At 43.0% G+C, this 20,783-nt stretch overlaps 1 protein-coding gene across 3 annotated transcripts in view; it reads right to left on the minus strand.

Annotated features, from left to right (window-relative positions):
* Positions 1-20,783, minus strand: part of STARD13 (StAR related lipid transfer domain containing 13) — a 191,735-nt gene that overhangs the window by 66,803 nt on the left and 104,149 nt on the right. The window contains exon 1 of one of the 3 annotated variants that reach the window (XM_075851711.1): positions 4,401-4,408. The exons of the other annotated variants lie outside the window; for them this stretch is intronic. The gene's annotated coding sequence lies outside the window, so the exon portion shown is untranslated. Of the gene's footprint in view, positions 1-4,400; positions 4,409-20,783 lie in introns of those variants that run through there. 3 annotated transcript variants of the gene reach the window in all.

Consider the following 20,783-nt stretch of genomic DNA (forward strand, 5'->3'; position numbering starts at 1 on the left):
ACTCCCTCTAGAAGCAGCATCCCCAGCCAGAGCATAGGCCGGGGATTCTGCTCCTAGAGGGAAGCCCTGATGTCACTGTCCATATGTGGACAGTGATGTCAGTGGCTATTCCTTGAGCGGAATCCCCGTTGCCGACTCTCGCTGGGAATTCCGCTCCAGGAGGAGCCCCTGACATCAATGTCCATATATGAACAGTGACCTCAGGGGTTTACTCTAGGAGCGGAATCACCAGCCAGATCATTGGCAACGGGGATTCCGCTCAAGGAGTAGCCACTTATCAGCTTCCTGCTTCAGAATTACTTCAGAGCGGAGGAGCAGAGGGAGCTCCTCCGCTCGCCGAAGACGCCCCGGGCACTGCGCTACTTTAAGCGCTGTGCTCTGGAAGCCCTTGACATTACTGTCCATACATGGACACTGACGTCAGTGGCTACTCCTTGAGCGGAGTCCCCGTTGCCTGGGATTCCGCTCCAGGAGGAGCCCCTGACATCAATGTCCATATATGGACAGTGACTTCAGGGGTTTCCTCTAGGAGCCGAATCCCCGGCCAGATCATCGGCAACGGCATTTCGCTTAAGGAATAACCACTGATGTCACTGTACAGAAAGGGACAGTAAACTTAAGGGCTTCCCCGAGCACAGAGCTTAAAGTTGCGCTGTGCCCGAGGAGTCCTCAGCAAGCAGAGGAGCTCCCTCTGCTCCACCGCTATGAATTAATTCTGAAGAAGGGAGCTGATGGTTCGCTGCTTTAGAATTGGGTTCAACTGTATCGGCATCCTGAGGACGCAGATACTGTTGACAGCGGGACATACCCCCGGGACAGCGGAACAGCGTTCAGATCAGGTTACAACAATCACATTTTTATGATCACTTTGTGATACAGTGCAAGCAACAAAAAAAAGGGGGTTTATGGTGCCCAGATAAATGCAATATAATCTTTAGTAAAAAGAGTATGGTCACCTAGGTTATTGTATGGCTATTGTACAGTGCTAAAGCTATACCAAGCAGCTAGTCAACGAAATTACGTGCCTCCATATGTAATAAAGACATGTAACAACACAGGATCAATGAGAATGAGGTATGTATATGTGTATATACATATATATTGTGAGATAACTCATTCTAGTGTCATTTGTAACATTGTGAAATATACACAAAACTTTGAGGAACATAAACTGTTATATGTTGTTGTTTGTTCCTTCTTTCTTTTCGGGGGCATCTATTTCTAGATATTTACTGGATTAAAATAAGCAAAAATATTTGTCCCAATACGTCCAATTATAATTAACTGTTTCATTGGCCTAACTTTTCACTATGTTCATAGCAAAAGTAGAACTTTGAGGTAGAGAAAGGATCAGGTCATAACAAGAAGACTTTTCAACCGGTTAGGAAATCTCAGGTCGAGCACCACAAGCACTTTAATATCTGACTCTGCATGGCCCAACTTATATTTGGCATAAAAATGAGTTAATGTATAGACAACCTAAGAGCAATCTATCACCATTCAACAAAACCAGGAGGGGTCACTTATTCTCTCTCTCCATGCAAAATCGGCAATGTGAACAAGGCCTAAATTGGTTGTACTGCAATAACAAGACAGAGAGAGGCAATGCATAGCTCTGTAATATGGCTTTCGAGCTTACTACAATTTTTCTGTCATATTCCATATATCTCCTCTGTTTGCATCAATGATAATTTGAAGGCATATAAAGGTACAGTAGAGCCCTATAGAGATCTACGGGTGCTGTATTATGGGTGCACACAATTCAGAGTTCGTACGGAGCAGTAATATGTTTGTGGGTATGAGCTCCTAGGCTCGTGATTCCAGGGGTTACACATTCTTGGTATATTATGCTATATATTATGGAGATATTGTATTGCCCTATCAGTTATGCAAATCCGCTGTTAAAGAAGCGCACGCCATTATAGCGCATACCAAGCCTTAGTAGTAGATGCGGCCAATAAATTAGAACAACACCTATAAAGTGACGTTTTTACAGTCTGCGTTCGGTTAGTGGAGAAGTCATTTCTACAAACTAAACATACTTTACTCATTTGCCGTCGGATAGGACATTCATTTCTTTTTCCTGTTGCGGTTATTACAAAGTGCAATGTTTATCCTTACATTTCCAATTCTGCGTGTACTTGCTCCTTTCCCAGGTCACAAGTAAATACAAGTAATCAGTAGGAATTTCAGTGAAATACATAAAGCAGTCATCCTTATGACTTTAGCAGAAGATAAACGATTCCAGACATTGGATATGATCCACTTTCCCACACAGGCTACAATGTTTTGTCATCCATATTGGGTAATAACACTGGGATTTTTTCCCGTCAGTTAACAGCCAATTTTTTTTCCAGCTTCTGGCCTGTTCAAAGGCATATGCACTAAAACGAACACAATTAGTCTTTATCTCCTATCATTTTGTAAAATAAATATTTAACTCCAGGCAGCGATGACTTCTAAGATTTTCCATTTCAGTCTGATCTTGAGAAGCCGTGTGGAAGTGACATGTGGGCGTCTTACTGTGACTCAAGGCAAAACGCTTTACTTTTTAATGATCCTTTCAACTTTTTTTTTCTTTTAAATATTTAAAGTGTATGTCCACCTTTAAGGGCGAAGTCACACGCGGCAGATTTTGTTGCAGAAATTTCTGCGACTGAAAATTAGTTCCATGCATCTGAATGGGGATGTTTCTGCAGAAAGTGCATGGATTTGTGCACGTTCCATTCAGATGAATAGAACTGATTTTCCGGCGCAGGGATTTCTGCAACAAAATCTGCTGCGTGTGACTGCACCCTTAGGGGAATTTGTCACTTTTTATTATAAATAGCTCCTATAAGACACTCATGGTATTGTTCTTCAGCCGCTGCTTTTGTACCCGCTGAATGGCATCCGATTCAATGCGCTGCTCAAAAGCGTATATGTAATAACAACGCCTCCCAGCCTGACACCTCTGGTCTGTTGAGAGGATTCGCAGCCACGTTGTACCTCCCAGGCAAACAGGCAGAGATGTACTACAATTAGAATATAGCGCATGTTTTTAAATGGCGTCTGGATCTTACGTTTGGCGTGCGGTTCAGGGGGTGCCACAGCACAATACCATGAGAATCTTGTAGAGATTCATGGTGACAGATTCCCTTTAAACATCACTTTACAGTTTAAAATTATGATAAATTTATAATAAAAAAATAAAATGTTGTCCTATTATCATATAAGAGTTCAGGGCCAGAGAACAAACTTGCTGACTGTTTCCAATAGCAACCAGCCGAATTGTGAATTCAACTGTGAGCTATGAAAGAGGCTGTTACTCAGGATCAAAGCCACTTATATCATTGCAGAGGTAATTGCCAACCACGTCTCAGAAAATACTCATAGAAGTCTGCATTTTGTATCCATCTTTTGTTGATAGAGACATAGGGGGTCATGTACAACAAATAACATTGCAACATCAAATTTGGTGGTAGAAAAATAACGGAGTGTAATGTAAGCACAAAACATTTTTTTTTCCCTACAACAATGGAGATAGCTCAGTTCCAGAGAGCAGCGTACTTTTTCATCATAAATACTGACAAATGAAAACAGCAATATTTAAATTTCATGTACATATATAGCTGAGCTGGGTTTGTTGATATAGCTGAGCTGGGTTTGCCATTTGGCACAAGTAATCGTCATATGACAACGCGTTAGGCAGCGCACTGCAGGGAAACCTAATGAGTTCTAAAGTTTATGTACTGTATAGTCTAATGCATACACTTTCTTTGTCTATATACTGTTTTCCACCTTGCATCCTTCCAGTCATACACACCCAGCAAGCAGCAGTCCCTCAGAGGTCCTCTCAGAGACTTAGAGAAGCAGTGCTCCAATTATTAGGACTTGGTCTCATTAAACTATAAATCCCCCTTAACTCAGTGAGATGTCGTGACGCACAAAGGAAAGAGTTCAATGACAAATACAGCTCCACTACATCTGTATACAATAAGATGTTGCAGCATTGTGTTAGTCATGTCTTGTTTGTACACGGTTACACAAAAAAAAAAGATGCCATATGGCAAACTTAGCCATACTGTAGCCCTCCAGGAGCTGCAAAACCATGTGTCATGGCATGCTGGGACTTGCAGTTCCTCCATAAGTCTGCAGTACAGTGTCAGACAATGCCAGCTGTCAGAAAGAGAGGCAAACCGGTAAACATCAGACTATTGTTTCATCATGGTAAGGATGTTGTCTCAGGATTCCATCCCATTTTATGTCTTCCCTGACAACATTGGTATCCTTTTAAGGCGCTGCTTAACTAGAACTCCTATCATTTGATGGAAGTCAATAATAGGAGTGATCACTATATCTGATTCTACGCACTGAATATATACACACCCCAGTAAAGTAACAGCACAAAGGACAAGTACCTTGGCAGCATAACTTTTCCTCATCTCATATTCCTGGAGTTTCCTGTATTGTGCCGCTCGGTCTGGTCCCATATAATCCAGGCACCCAGTTTGTATATCCCAGTGATGCTGTGTACAGCTGTGCCGGCCCGACCAGCTCTGCAACTGTTTTCACAATCTCACAAGTCCAGCCCATTCTTATTGAGGAACTGGAGCTAACAGCTGGAATTCCATAAGTTCCTCCACGCAGCAGCTGTAGTAAGACCCGAGTATGATGAAAGCATTTATCATTGCGAATGTGCATTTTATCTTCTCTAGTAATTATCCATCATTTCTGTCTCTTAGGTAAAAAAAAAAATGGAAAAAGCTCCAGCACTTAAAATGTGCTCTATTGAAAACCTCTGGGAGATATCATGGAAAATAAAGTGTTAAATTATTGGGTTTATATGGAAATTTGCCCTGAACATAGCTATAGCTAGCCGCTTTCCTGGATTCCACTTTTAAGGGTTGACCACTTTCATCAAATTAATTTTATTTTTTGCATAATTAAAAATTATCCAATTTTCCAATATACTTTCTGTATTAATTCCTCACAGTTTTCAAGACCTCTGCTTGTTGTTATTCAATAGGAACATTGTTTAATCCCAGTGGATAAAATTCTGTCTATGGTCATGTGATGGACACACAGGTGCGCGGCTCGTTACAGTTACAGTATGTGTAAAAGAGCTGAGTCTTCTAACGATCCCGGCACCTGTGTGTCCATCACATGACCATGGACAGATTATTATCCACTGGGAGTAAACAATAAATGTTCCTAACTGATTAACAACAAGCAGAGATCTTTAAAAATGTGAGAAATTAATACAGAAATTATATTTGGAAATTGAAAATTATACAAAAAAAACATTAAATTATTGAAACGGGACAATTCCTTTAAGCTCTTATTAAAGGGGTTGGACTGATTTAAAAAAATTAATTTCAAATTCTGAGTCAAAAGGGCAGAATCCCTTGTTTGGGATTGCCATCAATTTACCAAAGGGTCTACAAAGAACTTCTCTCTATTTGGAGGACCGGGCACATCCATGCATTACACAGATATTCCATTGATTTTAATGGACACCATGTAATGCTTAATTTTCCCTGTAGCGGCGCTGCAAGTGCCATTCTCTGCCAGGTTCCACTGCAGATTACAGGTGGTCGCTGGGGCTTAGCAGCAAGCTTATTATTGGGGGGGACCCTTCCCAAAAAATGTATTGTAAAAACACAGACAACCCTTTAAGGAGTAATTCAATCTTCTGACATGCACTAGAAACATGCAGAGGATAATATTAGTGTCGGTCTGTGGGCTGGGACTGCCAGAACATTTCCAGAATGAAGAGGTTGTAACCTTTGTAGTAAAGAGTAGAGATTTTTTTGATCTCCTAGGGAACTTTTTTTTTAGGAAGCAATAACAACAACAACAACAACAACAACAACAACAACATCGTCATCACTGCTGTAACTCTTTCCCCGGGGAATCAGCGTGACTCACGGCTCACAGATCTCCACTTATGTTATCTTCAGAATCATCTACACTAAAAATGACTACTAAATTGTGTTTGGATCAGCAGAATTATCTTCACGCCTTTTTCTTATTTATATCTATTTTAAGCTAACATGGCCACCATTACAGCTCCCACAGGGGTTGTTACTTCAGTTTCATCAGACTTCCGTATTCCTAAAGTACAGAGACATAACTAGGTTGATTTGCTTTTGAGGACTCAATCTTTCTGCCCTGCTTCCCTTTATAACCCGAATGGTCCCATAGCAGTGGTGCTTTCTGCTTTTATAGTAGGTATTCCACTCTACTGTCCCGATATAGATCAAATAGACACTAAAACCAAACTATGACAACAGAAAAAAGCAATGCAAACGATAGACAACTATCCAAATGCTTCACAATATATTGTTGAATGAACAGATGATTGGATGGTGGATGGATGGACGTATAACCTTTTGAATTAATCATATCGGAATTCTATGTAGTATTTAGGGCAGCTTTAACTATAGGGAAACGGTGCACTTGCATCGGGCCTTCTGGCACCAGGGTTCCCCTGGCAGCAACACCATTTTCAATTGTAAAAACTGTGACAGAGCAGAGAGCCATCAGCTTTCTGCACCGCCAATTTAGACGGGACACGGCCGGCACAGGAAATAAAATGGTGAAGCAGGGATCCATCAGCTCCCTGCCTCACTGTTCACCCAGTGACACCATCCATGACAGCTTAGCACCGACACTACGTATGCAGGAACGTCATGGTGCCTATCTTCGCCGAGCCCCACACACTACAGACTGGAGGAGACCTGAAGAAAAATCTCCTCCATTTGTTGTGGGAATGGGGCTAGGTGATTATTTATTTTATTATTTTTAGGAGTCAATATAGAGGCATTATGCTGTGTGTGGGAGGCACTTTGGAGGCATTATATTGTGTATGGGGCATTATGAAGCATTATATACTGTGAGTACATTATAGGGCATTACACTTAGTGGGGAGGCACTATGGGTGTATGATACTGTGTGTGGGGGCACTATAGCTGCATGATACTGTGTGGGGACCCTATGGTAGCATTATACTCTGTGGGGCACTATGGGGGCATGATACTGAGGGGAGCACTATAAAGGCATTATACTGTGTGTGAAGGCACCATGAGGGCATGATATTGTATTGTGTGAAGAGGCACTATGGGGGCATGATACTGTGTGGGGAGTTACAATTGGGTCATTATACTGTGTGGTGGTACTATTGAGGCATTATACTGTGTAGGGGCACTATGGGGGCATGATACCGAGGGGGGCACTATAAAGGCATTAGTCTGTGAAATGGGCTCTATGAGGGCATAATACTGTGTGGGGAGGGACTATGGGGGCATGATACTGTGTGGGGACTTACAATTGGGTCACTATAGTGTGTGGGGTACTATTGAGGCATTATACTGTGTAGGGGCAATACGGGGGCATGATACATAGGGGGGGGCACTATAAAGGCATTATACTGTGAAAGGAGCTTTATGAGGGCATGATACTGTGTGGGGAGACACTATGGGTACATTATACTGTGTGGGGAGTTACTATGGGATCATTATACTGTGTGGGGGTACTATTGAGGCATTATACTGTGTGGGTGCAATATACTGTGTGGGGAGGCACTATGGTGGCCTGATACTGTGTGGGGAGGCACTATGATGGTTTTATACTATGTGGTGGCACTATAGGGGCATGATACTGTGTGGGAGGCACTATGAGAGTATTATACTATGTGGGGGCACTATGGGAGCATTATTTTACCTCTTTGGGGTGGCCCACTCTTCACTTTTTTGCACTGGGCTCACTGATGGGTTAAAATGGCCCTGGTAGAAATAGACGTCACCTCAATGCGTTTGAATTGCTTCTTTTGAATGAACAGACAACAATACATTACTCAGAGTTGGTATTTATTGCAAGTTTCTGGTAATGAGCACTAATGGCAATGAGTTCACACCATATTAGGTTTACTTTTGCTTACATATGTCTATCTGCTGGGAAAAGGATGGCAAAATGTAATGTCTACAATAAAAGTCCTTGAAATGCGAGATCAAAGGGAATTAAAAAGAAGAGCAATTACTGTAAATGTCTGAAATGATTGAGCAAGCAGAACACATGGCGAGTAGTTGAGCAATAGACAGGAACTTACACACTTTTATTGTTACTATTCCATAATTGTTACATGACGACAACGCTGCGGCGTAACTAAAGCAAACATATAGCAATGTAATACATCCATAAATAATCATCAGAATATGAGGATGAGCTATTCAGTGCATACTATAAACTACAGTCGGTTATCTAGCGGATCAGTCTCCATTAACACGGTACAGTTATTTTTCCAAGTATAGTACTGTAAGATGGAATCACACACAACGGTGGCGAACACTATGGATTGGAAGGCCACATAAATTAAATGAAAATGGCTTGATTATGAGTGTCCTGGATAATCCGAACATGACCTCCGGTTCTGCACGGTCTACAGCCCGATTCCCCTGTCCCGCAGTAATGGGCAGTCGGAGTATGACTGGGGCACCCTGGGCGCATCATCATCCGGTATAAAGTATGTGCATGTCCTCTTTTAACTAAACGAGCTATCAATATGAACGTAGATCCTATGATAAATAAATTCTTCGATATTTGTGAATCAACTCTATAAGAAGTGTCCCTAACAGCAAATTATTAGCTTGCTGGATGTAGTAAAATTCATATAATCCACTAGGGCGCTGCCTCTTGTGAATGAAGATTACTGTAGCAATAAAAATCTTCGGAATAGAATACTTAATTTGTGTATGGCGTTTCAGAGCAGGACCTGCTTCTTCTTCAGACGCAATTGTGCCCACAATCTCACTATGACAATGCTTGACCACATCGGACTGGGGTTCCTCGTGCCCACACTCCATCTATACAGAACAGGTACACGTCCTCTTTTGATTTCACCTTCGTCGTTGTTGTTGTTATCATTACACACACAGGACATAAATATATATATATATGATCTAATAAGTCATTTGTGAATCAACCCATAAGAAATAGACCCTGGTGGTAAGTGATTGGTTCCAAAGTCAGCTCAAAATGAGGTCTTCTGCTGGACCTTTGGGGCCTTGTTGCATTAGATGTGCATTATTGTGGGAGAGTCATGACCCACCGGAGAACCCTCTGGTAATCTGGTCGGCCAATCCAACCTGTCTGACAAGAAGTAGAAGCATTTTCTTGGGGAACAGACGGGGTGTGACTTCACTTGGCACAGTTATAGGGGGGCGATTATACTGAATTTAGATCACTAAGAGAATTTAATGTAGAACTTCAGTAAATAAAACCCCTATATACTGAATGCGCTTCATAGTTTTACATTGAGGGTATGTTCACGCGCACTGTTTTCAGGCGTTTGTTTTCAGGCGTAATGCAGGCGTTGTACACCTCAAATTATGCCTGGAAGAAAAAGGCTCCATTACGCCTACAAACAGCTGCCCATTGCTTGCAATGGGTTTTACTATGTTCTGTTCAGACGAGGTGAAATTTTACGCGTCGCTGTCAAAAGACGGCGCGTAAAAAGACGCCCGCGTCAAAGAAGTGCATGTCACTTCTTGGGATGTTTTTGGAGCCGTTTTTCATTGACTCCATTGAAAAACAGCTCCAATTACGTCCGTAAAAGATGCAGAGAAAAACGCGAGTACTTGCAAAAACGTCTGAAATTCAGGAGGTGTTTTCACCTGAAAACAGCTCTGTAATTTCAGACGTATTTTGCTACTGCGTGTGAACATACCCCAAGTCCTCTTAGTAATGTCATTCCTCCATTAACGCAAAGGAAGGATCACATCTAGTCAGTCTGCAATGTAGAAAGTAGACAAGCCCTTTAAGTAACAAAGCAGCATAACTGGTGAGTAGGCATTCGATTAAAATAGAAAATAGGAACAGAGCTAAACTGAGAATAAGCAAAGCAGGAAGTGAATAATGTATTTTGATGGGGTTACGTTTTTATGCCCCTACTGTGTCCACCAGTTTCACATTCTAATAGATACAGGTCTTCTAATTATATGTACTCTGCATGTGATCTAATGAGACAGACACATGCAAATATTATATAATGTCTGCTGTTAAAGCCCTTATTAAAGAGGCTCTGTCACCAGATTCTGAAATCCCTATCTCCTATTGCATGTGATCGGCGCTGCAATGTAGAGAACAGTAACGTTTTTGTTTTTTAAAAACGTTCATTTTTGGCCAAGTTATGAGCTATTTTATATATATGCAAATGAGGTTTGAAATGGACAACTGGGCGTTTTTTTTTCGTTATGTCCAACTGGGCGTGTATTGTGTTTTTAACTGGGCGTGTTTACGTGTATGACGCTGACCAATCAGTGACCAGTCAGCGTCATACACTCATCTCCATTCATTTACACAGCAGCGATGTGCAGCCGCATACACAGAGATTAACGTTAATCAAGTGTCCTGATAATGAATACACATGAAATCCAGCCTGGACGTCATGTGTATTCAGAATCCTGACACTTCTGACTCTTTTCTTTGAGATTTCTAGCAAGTGAAACAAAATCTCGTTTACCTCCGTAATCTCGCGAGATTTCGCTTCCCTTGCCGGAGTGTCACAGAAAAGATTCAGAAGTGTCAGGATTCTGAATACACATGATGTCCAGGCTGGATTTCATGTGTATTCATTATCAGGACACTTGATTAACGTTAATCTCTGTGTATGCGGCTGCACATCGCTGCTGTGTAAATGAATGGAGATGAGTGTATGACGCTGACTGGTCACTGATTGGTCAGCGTCATACACGTAAACACGCCCAGTTAAAAACACAATACACGCCCAGTTGGACATAACGGAAAAAAACGCCCAGTTGTCCATTTCAAAGCTCATTTGCATATATATAAAATAGCTCATAACTTGGCCAAAAATGAAAGTTTAAAAAAAAAACAAAAAACGTTACTGTTATCTACATTGCAGCGCCGATCACATGCAATAGGAGATAGGGATTAGAGAATCTGGTGACAGAGCCTCTTTAAGGGTGTATTCACACAATAAGTTTTTGCCGCGTTTTTCGCCATGCGGCCGAAAACCGCACCAAAAGAGAGCATGCATTACCGCGATATGTCCAAGTTTTGCAGTTGACAAGTAAACCACGGCAAAACACACTAAAACCGCATTGTGTGAATACACCCTAAGGCATCATTTACACGAGCGTAATATACGCGCGTGCGACGCGCGTGCTTTTCAAGCGTGTTGTACGCACCTATATTAGGCTATGGGGCAGTGCAGACAGTGCGTGAATTTTGCGCAGCGCGAGTGCGTTGTGTAAAACTCACGACATGTCCTTTCTTTGTGAACTGTTCGCGCATCACGCACCCATTGAAGTCACTTCCGTGCGAACTGCGTGATTCGCGCAACAGCTGTCAAACTCTGAATGTAAACAGAAAAGCACCACGTGCTTTTCTGTTTACAAACATCCAAACGGAGTGTCATAATGATGGCGGCTGCGCGAAAATCACGCAGCCACGCATCATACACTGATGATACACGGAGCTGTTATGTGACTTTTGCGCACGAAAAACGCCGCGTTTTTTGCGTGCGCAAAACGCACACGCTCGTGTAAATCAGGCCTTACACTGGCAGGCAGTAGCTTCTGGTGATTATCAGATCAGCTCCATTTATTTGTTATTCTGTTATCATTTCAACTGAATTAGAAAACCCATGTTCAAATACCCTATTTAAGAAGTTGATAGAAGGGGTCACCCATTCAGTACAATCATCTATTAGCCAGAGCAAAAAGAGACTACAAAGTGCGTCTCTCGCTCTGGAGGACCCGACACATCTTTGCATTCCACAAACAATCCATTGATTTCAACAGGCATTGTGTAATACTTAATTTGACCAGTGTTGTCGCTGTTCTCTACTGGCTTTTCCTATAGATTACAGCTGATTGCTGGGGGTCCGAGCACGGGACAATCTGCGCTCAACATATGAGCCTGTGCCTTCAAAGAGAATGGTGACATTTTATTTATTAATGATATATGACTCATTTGCATCACTATCAGATATGAGCAAATCCGGCAAAACACCGGTTTTAACAAAATGACTTATCTCTAGCTTGAGCCGGACCAATGTACAAGCTAAGGCCGAATTCAGACGAACGTAGAATACGTCCGTGTGATGGCCATTAAAACAACGGCCGTTACACTGACGCATGTATTTCAATGGGGCCATGTGAAGGGTCCGTTGAAAAAATAGGACATGCCCTATTTTGTAACGTTTTCACGGATCCCTCTATAGACTGAAGACTATGGGGATCCGTGCAAACGGAACCAGCATGGGGGCACCTCGGAAGTGAAAAACGTCACGTTTTTCACGTCCGAGTTTCCCCACGTTCGTGTGAATCTGGCCTTTTGGATATCGCAAGGGAGAAGTCAGGGACAAGTCATGTTAGCTGTTAGATGGACAACCATTCGTTTAACTGCCATATGTAGCCCCCTTCCTCATCAATTTTTAGCATTCTTATTTATAATACATATTTCCCATGATCCTCCATCAACATGTGCAGTTCACGACTGGCCATCCTACCTTTACTGGATGCTGCCAGCAGAGGGCAGCATCACTCTCCTGAATAGTGCAGAAGGATTAATTGCTCACTGGGTATTGGGTGAACTATTTATCTGGGTGCAGTGCGTTATTATTTATGCAGGGACTGTATGACAGTATATCGATTTATATAGGTGTAACTGGGGCAAAGCCAAAGTCTGAAAAATATGCTGTAGTGCTCTAATTCAATTGACAATACCTATATAATTGCAGGAAAAAAAATACATAAGGCAGATTTGATTCAGAATTTGGCTGCATTTTGTAAGCTAAAGCCAGAATTGGATCCAGTAGAGCTGACCTATAAGGCCTTTCTTTATATATTTCTTCTGTTTAGGTTCCGTTCCTGGTTTTGGCTTAAAAAATACAAGCAAAATATGTAGCAAATCTGCAGTGGGAACCCAGCTTAAGGCCGGATTCAGACAAACGTGAGCGTTTTGCGCGCGTGGCAGCAGCGTGACAGCTCCGTGTGTCCTGTTCATATGGATGCACAGCTGCGTGATTTTCGCGCAGCCGCCATCATTATGACACTCTGTTTGGATGTTTGTAAACAGAAAAGCTTTTACTTTTACTGCTGCTTCCGTGGGGCATGCGTGATTTTCACGCACCCATTGACTTCAATGGGTGCGTGATGCACGCAAAACGCCGAAATATAGAACATGTCGCGAGTTTTACGCAGCGGACTAGTGCTGCGCAAAAAACACGGACTGTCTGCACTGCCGCATAGACTTGTATTGGTCTGCGCAAATCACGTTCGTGTGAATCCGGCCTAAGAAACATTACCTACCTGCTGCTATTGTAAGGGGAGGTGGTTTTATTAGTTAATCGGTTCCCGACCGCTGGATGTGTATTTACGGCGGTAGGGGTCCTTAAAACCCGCGCCATAGACTATTTACGGAGCGGGTTTTAGCTTGCTGCCCGAGCAATCGGGCAGCTGAATATCGGGTCTCCGGTAGTCAGTGACTGCCGGGGACCCTGAGGAGAAGATAGAAGCAGCTTTCGCTGCTTCTATCTTCTCTGATCTCTTCTGCACAGCGTTCAATGAGCGCTGTGTATATGAATAGCTGCCTCTATCGGTTCCGGTGATCATGTGACTGGTCACATGATCGCTGGGATGCTGTTAGCGGCAGACTGCTGCTGGGTCTTACTGGGTTTTACGCCTCGAATTATGGCCGAAAAAACGGCTCCAAACCGTCTGCAAACATCTGCCCATTGAATTCAATGGGTCTTACGACGTTCTGTGCAGACGAGGTGTATTTTTACGCGTCACTGTCAAAAGACGGCGCGTATAAAAGACGCCCGTCTCAAAGAAGTGCATGTCACTTCTTGGGACGTAATTGGAGCCATTTTTCATTGACTCCATTGAAAAACAGCTCCAATTACGTCCGTAAAGGACGCCACGAAAAACGCGTGCACTTATCAAAACGTCTGAAATTCAGGAGCTGTTTTCGCCTGAAAACAGCTCTGTAATTTCAGACGTATTTGGCGTTGCTGTGTAAACATACCCTTAGAGGGCTGCTTTCCTCTGTAAATGATCTCCTCTGTAACTGTCCCCCGAGGTCTTTTCTGATCTTTGAGGGACAGACCATAATAATAAAAAAATAAAAGTAAAATGAAGTGCAAAAATAAATAAATAAATACACATAAAATACCACAGCGTAGAAATGTGGTGCGGTTTTTCGGGCGGAATGTGCTGTGGGTTCCAGGCCGGATACGCTGCGTGGTTTTTACGCAGCGTATCCGACCCGTGGGAACCCTGCCTTAAGGAGGCTCTGTCACCAGATTCTGAAATCCCTATCTCCTATTGCATGGGATCGGCGCTGCAATGTAGATAACAGTAACGTTTTTTTTGTTTTTTTTTTTAAAAACATTCATTTTTGGCCAAGTTATGAGCTATTTTATATATATATATGCAAATGAGGTTTGAAATGGACAATTGGGCGTTTTTTTTTCCGTTATGTCCAACTGGGCGCGTATTGTTTTTAACTGGGCGTGTTTACGTGTATGACGCTGACCAATCAGTGACCAGTCAGCATCATACACTCCTCTACATTCATTTACACAGCAGCGATGTGCAGCCACATAAACAGAGATTAACGTTAATCAAGTGTCCTGATAATGAATACACATGAAATCCAGCCTGGACGTCATGTGTATTCAGAATCCTGACACTTCTGAATCTTTTCTGTGAGACTCCGGCAAGGGAAGCGAAATCTCGCGAGATTACGGAGGTAAACGAGATTTCGTTTCCCTTGCTGGAATCTCACAGAAAAGATTCAGAAGTGTCAGGATTCTGAATACACATGACGTCCAGGCTGGATTTCATGTGTATTCATTATCAGGACACTTGATTAACGTTAATCTCTGTGTATGTGGCTGCACATCGCTGCTGTGTAAATGAATGTAGAGGAGTGTATGACGCTGACTGGTCACTGATTGGTCAGCGTCATACACGTAAACACGCCCAGTTAAAAACAATACACGCCCAGTTGGACATAACGGAAAAAAAAAACGCCCAATTGTCCATTTCAAACCTCATTTGCATATATATAAAATAGCTCATAACTTGGCCAAAAATGAACGTTTTAAAAAAAAACAAAAAAACTTTACTGTTATCTACATTGCAGCGCCGATCACATGCAATAGGAGATAGGGATTTGAGAATCTGGTGACAGAGCCTCTTTAAAGAGGCTCTGTCACCAGATTTTGCAACCCCTATCTGCTATTGCAGAAGATAGGCGCTGCAATGTAGATTACAGTAACGTTTTTATTTTAAAAAAAACGAGCATTTTTGGACAAGTTATGACCATATTTGTATTTATGCAAATGAGGCTTGCAAAAGTACAACTGGGCGTGTTGAAAAGTAAAAGTACAACTGGGCGTGTATTATGTGCGTACATCGGGGCGTGTTTACTACTTTTACTAGCTGGGCGTTCTGATGAGAAGTATCATCCACTTCTCTTCAGAACGCCCAGCTTCTGGCAGTGCAGATCTGTGACGTCACTCACAGGTCCTGCATCGTGTCGGCCACATCGGCACCAGAGGCTACAGTTGATTCTGCAGCAGCATCAGCGTTTGCAGGTAAGTAGCTACATCGATTTACCTGCAAACGCCGATGCTGCTGCAGAATCATCTGTAGCCTCTGGTGCCGATGTGTCCTCGCTCGTCTGACACGATGCAGGACCTGGGGAAGTGACGTCACAGCGTGATCTCTCGAGAACACGGCTGTGTCTGCACTGCCAGAAGCTGGGCGTTCTGAAGAGAAGTGGATGATACTTCTCATCAGAAAGCCCAGCTAGTAAAAGTAGTAAACACGCCCCGATGTACGCACATAATACTCGCCCAGTTGTACTTTTACTTTTCAACACGCCCAGTTGTACTTTTGCAAGCCTCATTTGCATAAATACAAAAATGGTCATAACTTGGCCAAAAATGCTCGTTTTTTAAAAATAAAAACGTTACTGTAATCTACATTGCAGCGCCTATCTGCTGCAATAGCAGATAGGGGTTGCAAAATCTGGTGACAGAGCCTCTTTAAGGTGAAGACAACAAGTAGGATAAAGGTGCAATTGTTCTCTAAGTAATCATTGTTTGCACTTGAAGGAAGTATTTTTGAGAAAGTAGTCGCATGGTAAGTGCCAAGAAAGAGAAGTAATAGACCACAGGCTACTTGAACACTGGATACACTATGATTTTTAGCTGGTGCAATGGACCATTAATTCTACCTGTCTTTACCAGTCCTGTAGTTGCCAGCCTTACAGTATTACCATAGAGCATCATAGATCTTCATACACAATCTAAGTTTCAATATTCAAGCGGGTACTATAAATAATAAAAAAAACAACAAAGCAATAAAACATCTGATACCTATACACTAAGGAGAACACTAAGGGAACTACCATCTTAGCAACAATAGCGGCTGATACAAAGCCCGTCGACTCAAGGGGACCCTGCACACAATGTCCTAATGCTGGCTAGCGACAGGAGCCTTAGTGTAGCGGCGCCCATAAGTGAAGAGACAGGAGGACCCATAAATGGTAAGCATACCTCCCAACCGTCCCAGATTCGGCGGGACAGTCCCAGATTCCGGGCGGTGTCCCGCTGTCCCGGGCGGTAGGGGGTATGTCCCGCTGTCAACTGTATCTGCTTCCTTAGGAAGCAGATACAGTTAAACCCAATGCTGAACCAGGGTCCCATCAGCTCCATGGTTTAGAAATAGTTCAGAGCGGAAGAGCAGAGGGAGCTCCTCCACTCGCCGAGGACTCCCAGGCACAGCGCTACTTTAAGCGCTGAGCCCCGGGAAAGCCCTTGAAGTCACTGTCAATATATGGACAGAGACGTCAGTGGTTACTGATTGAGCGGAATTCCCGTTGCTGATGATCAGGACGGGGATTCTGCTCCTAGAGGAAAGCCCTGAGGTCACTGTCCTTATATAGACATTGACACCAGGGGCTCCTCCTGGAGCGGAATCCCCGGCTAGAGTCGGCAACGGAGATTCCGCTCAAGGACAGTGACATCAGGGCTTCCCTCTAAGAGTGGAATCCCCAGCCTATGCTTTGCCTGGGGATTCCACTCCTGGAGAGAGTCCCAATGGCGCTATCTACAGGGGGTGTAGCGCTATCTACAGGTGGAGTAAAGCTATCTTCAAGGGTTGTGTGACACTATCAACATGGACACTGTGCCACTATATAGGGGCACTAGCTACATGGGCACTATATACATGGGCACTGTGGCACTATCTACAAGGGCACTGGCACTTTATATGTGGGCACTGGCACTAGGGGCAGATTTGGGGGCATTATACTATATAAAGGCAGCTAGGTGGGCATTATACTGTATGGGGCAGCTATGGGGGCATTATGCTGTATGGGGCACTATGCTGTATGGGGCAGCTATGGGGCATTTTTTGTATGGGGGCATCTGTGTGGGCATTACACTGTATGGGGCATTAAACTGTATAGGGCAGCTATGGGGGCATTATGCTGAATGGGGGCAGCTATGGGGCATTATGCTGTATGGGGGAATTTGTTTGGGCATTATACTGTATGGGGGCATCTGTGTGGGCATTATACTGCATTGGAGAATGTGTGTGGGCATTATACTGTATGGGGCATCTCTGTTGGCTTTATACTGTACAGGTGCATCCATGGGGGCATTATACTGCATGGTGGCAGTTAGAAGCCATTATACTGTGTGTGGGCAGCTATTTAGCATTATACTGTGTGGGAGGCACTATGGGAGCATGATACTGTGTGGGCAGGGATTGGGTGGGATTAGAGGTGTGGCTTAAAAGAAAAAAAAAATCGCTGCATCGGTTATCCCTCTTTGTGATACTTGAAAGTTGGGAGATATGGTGGTAAGTACATCGGTTTTTGGCCTGGTCTTGGGTCAGAATTTTTCTTTTTTGATCTGGGGTATGAATTTTTATTTTTTGGTCATGGGTCAGAATTAATTTGTAGGTGCGGTCTGGGGTCTGAATGATATTTAGGGGGTTTGGTCTAAGATCTGAATTTAATTAATATGATTAATTTAAGGGTCTTGTCTGGAGTCTGTATTAATTTAGGGGTCTGATCTGGGGTTTGAAGCCTCCCCTGCGCCCATCTGGCATTTTCTACTTATGTGGCTGATACTGTGTGTGGTACCGTTGTCCCAGCACTCTCTGATCATTTGTCAGGTCATCTGGAAGTTGTACTTTCACAGAAGCTATTTTTTTTACCACTACATTCAAAAGTTTGCTATTGGGCCCTGTCACTTTCTAGTTATGCCCATGATAGACAAACACCCACAAATACAAAGTTCCCCTTACACTTTGGTATAAGTACATTTCTTCTAGCTATCAAACAATAGCACCATTTGTAATTGTAGCTAAGTGATAAACAAGTGATTTACAGTCAGTGATGATAATACAGTCATTTATTTCATGCAGGTCTAATAAAACAGCGCTGTTCTGCTGCCCTCTAGTGTTTAAAGTCATGTATTCTTTACACTTTCTCAGGTAGCAGTGCTTGCACACTGCTTAAAATCATAGCGAGGACATGTTCTCGTGTATTTCACAGCACGGGACAGATCTGCATTGTTAGCAAATGGGAATATATCAAATTTTATATATTTTTTTTCTTTTTAAGGCGTTCACTGTGCAAATTAAATAATGGTGTATTGTAATAGTTCGGACTTTTACAGACGCAGCGATACCAATTATGTTTATTTTTTATATTACTTTAGAGGTAAAATGGGAAAAGGGGTTTTTTGATTTTTTAATATATATATATATATATATTATTTTTTTTCACTACCAAAAACGTTAACTTTTTTACACATTTTATTAGTTCCTCTAGGGGACTTGAACAATACTATATGTATTGCAGTGTATTGTAATTTTTACAATCTTCTGTTAAGTCCTGCCAGAGGCATGGCTTAACAGAGGCGGAGTGAAGGCAGACCTGGGGGCCTTCATAAGGCCCCTGGGCTGCCGTGGCAACCATCGGCACCCCACGTTCGCGTCGTGCGGGGGGAGCGATGAGCTGTCGGAGGGGGCTGCCCCCCTCTTTTTAACTATTGACCACAGCATTTGAGGGGTTAAATGGCCAGGAGCAGCACGATCGCTATTCCTGCCCGTTAGTCCTGTAGCGTATGGAGTGGACTCAGCGTGTGAAGGGGGTCAAGGAACGGATTATAACGAGGGCAATTCGGGCACCTGCCCAGGGACCAAGGCTGAAAGGGGGCCGAGTTCGCCCCGGTTCTCCTGAAGCGGTTGTTAAAATTACAGGCAGTTCAGAGAACCAGGGCGAAGAGGGACCTCTCACCCAATTGTATCCGTATCCTTAGGATGCGGATACAATTGATTACTATAGCGCTGGCAAGACGGGAACTATTAGTTCCTGCCTCGCCATTCGGCGCTTTAACAATGACATAGTCGGCTTGAGGACGTCATCACGCCGACTGCGCCGTTACGCCAGATGACGCTGCCTGGTGTCTGATCAGTACTGTGTCGATGGGGAATGGAAAGGGGACAGATGAGAATAATTTAGATTTTTTTATCTGTGGGCAGCGTTGGGGGGCAATATCTACAGGGGGCGTTATCTACACTGGGCAATATCTACAGGGGGCATTGTGACTGGCATTATATACAGGGGGCATTGTGACTGGCGCTATCTACAGGGGGCATTGTGATTGGCGCTATCTACATGGGGCATTGGGACTGGTGCTATCTACAGGTGGCATTATGACTGGCGCTATCTACAGGTGACATTATGACTGGCGCTATCGACAGGTGGCATTGTGACTAGCTTTATCTACAGGGGGCATTGTGACTGGCTTTATCTACAGGGGGCATTGTGACTGGCTTTATCTATAGGGGGCATTGTGACTAGCGCTATCTACAGGTGGCATTGTGAATGGTGCTGTCTACAGAGGGCATTGTGTCTGGCGCTATCTACAGGTGGCATTGTGAATGGTGCTGTCTACAGAGGGCATTGTGTCTGGCACTATCTACAGATGGCATTGTTAGCGTGTGTGGTGTTTTACTTTACAGTGTTTGACACAATTTACATCATGGGGACAATGTATGATGCTTTTCTATTCAGGGGCGCAGTATATTCAGGGGCATAGATTGTGGCACCATGAGAATTTTATCTTTGTTTATAGGTACGGAAATGTTGGAAAAGTGAGGAGCCAAAGACATCTGAGTGGCAAACTGCAGAAATGGGTCATGGCTGGGAGAAGTCGTCATAGAGGTCTGGACCGAATGGAGAAAGAGAAAAAGAACGAAAAAGAATCACTCAGTGTAAATGTTTATTCTCCCTGTGACTGATCAGTACTATAGTCACTGTGTGATCTGCAGTGAGATGATGGATGGTAGCATTCATTTTGGTCTTTCAATTTCACCTCTACGTTGATTTAATTCTTGTGAAACACCTAAAGGTTTAAGAAACTTTCCACATGCTGTTTTGAATAATTTGAGGGGTGCAGTTTTTAAAATGGGGTGATTTATTGGGGATTTCTAATATATAAGGCCCCCAAAACCATTTCAGGCCCCTGTAATAATAGCCTTTTGAAATTTTCTTGAAAATGTGAGAAATTGCTGCTAAGATTCTAAGCCTTGTAACGTCCTAGAAAAATTAATTTTGTGTGGTATAACTATCGGTCTTTCAAGCAGATACTTTTAAATTTAGAAAAATGCACATTTTTGCACATTTGCTCTACATTTTGGTGTTTCTCACAAATAAATATTTAATTTATCGACAATTTTTTTTTC

The sequence above is a fragment of the Rhinoderma darwinii genome, chromosome 2, assembly GCF_050947455.1.
Source record: "Rhinoderma darwinii isolate aRhiDar2 chromosome 2, aRhiDar2.hap1, whole genome shotgun sequence".
Classification (NCBI taxonomy): domain Eukaryota; kingdom Metazoa; phylum Chordata; class Amphibia; order Anura; family Rhinodermatidae; genus Rhinoderma; species Rhinoderma darwinii.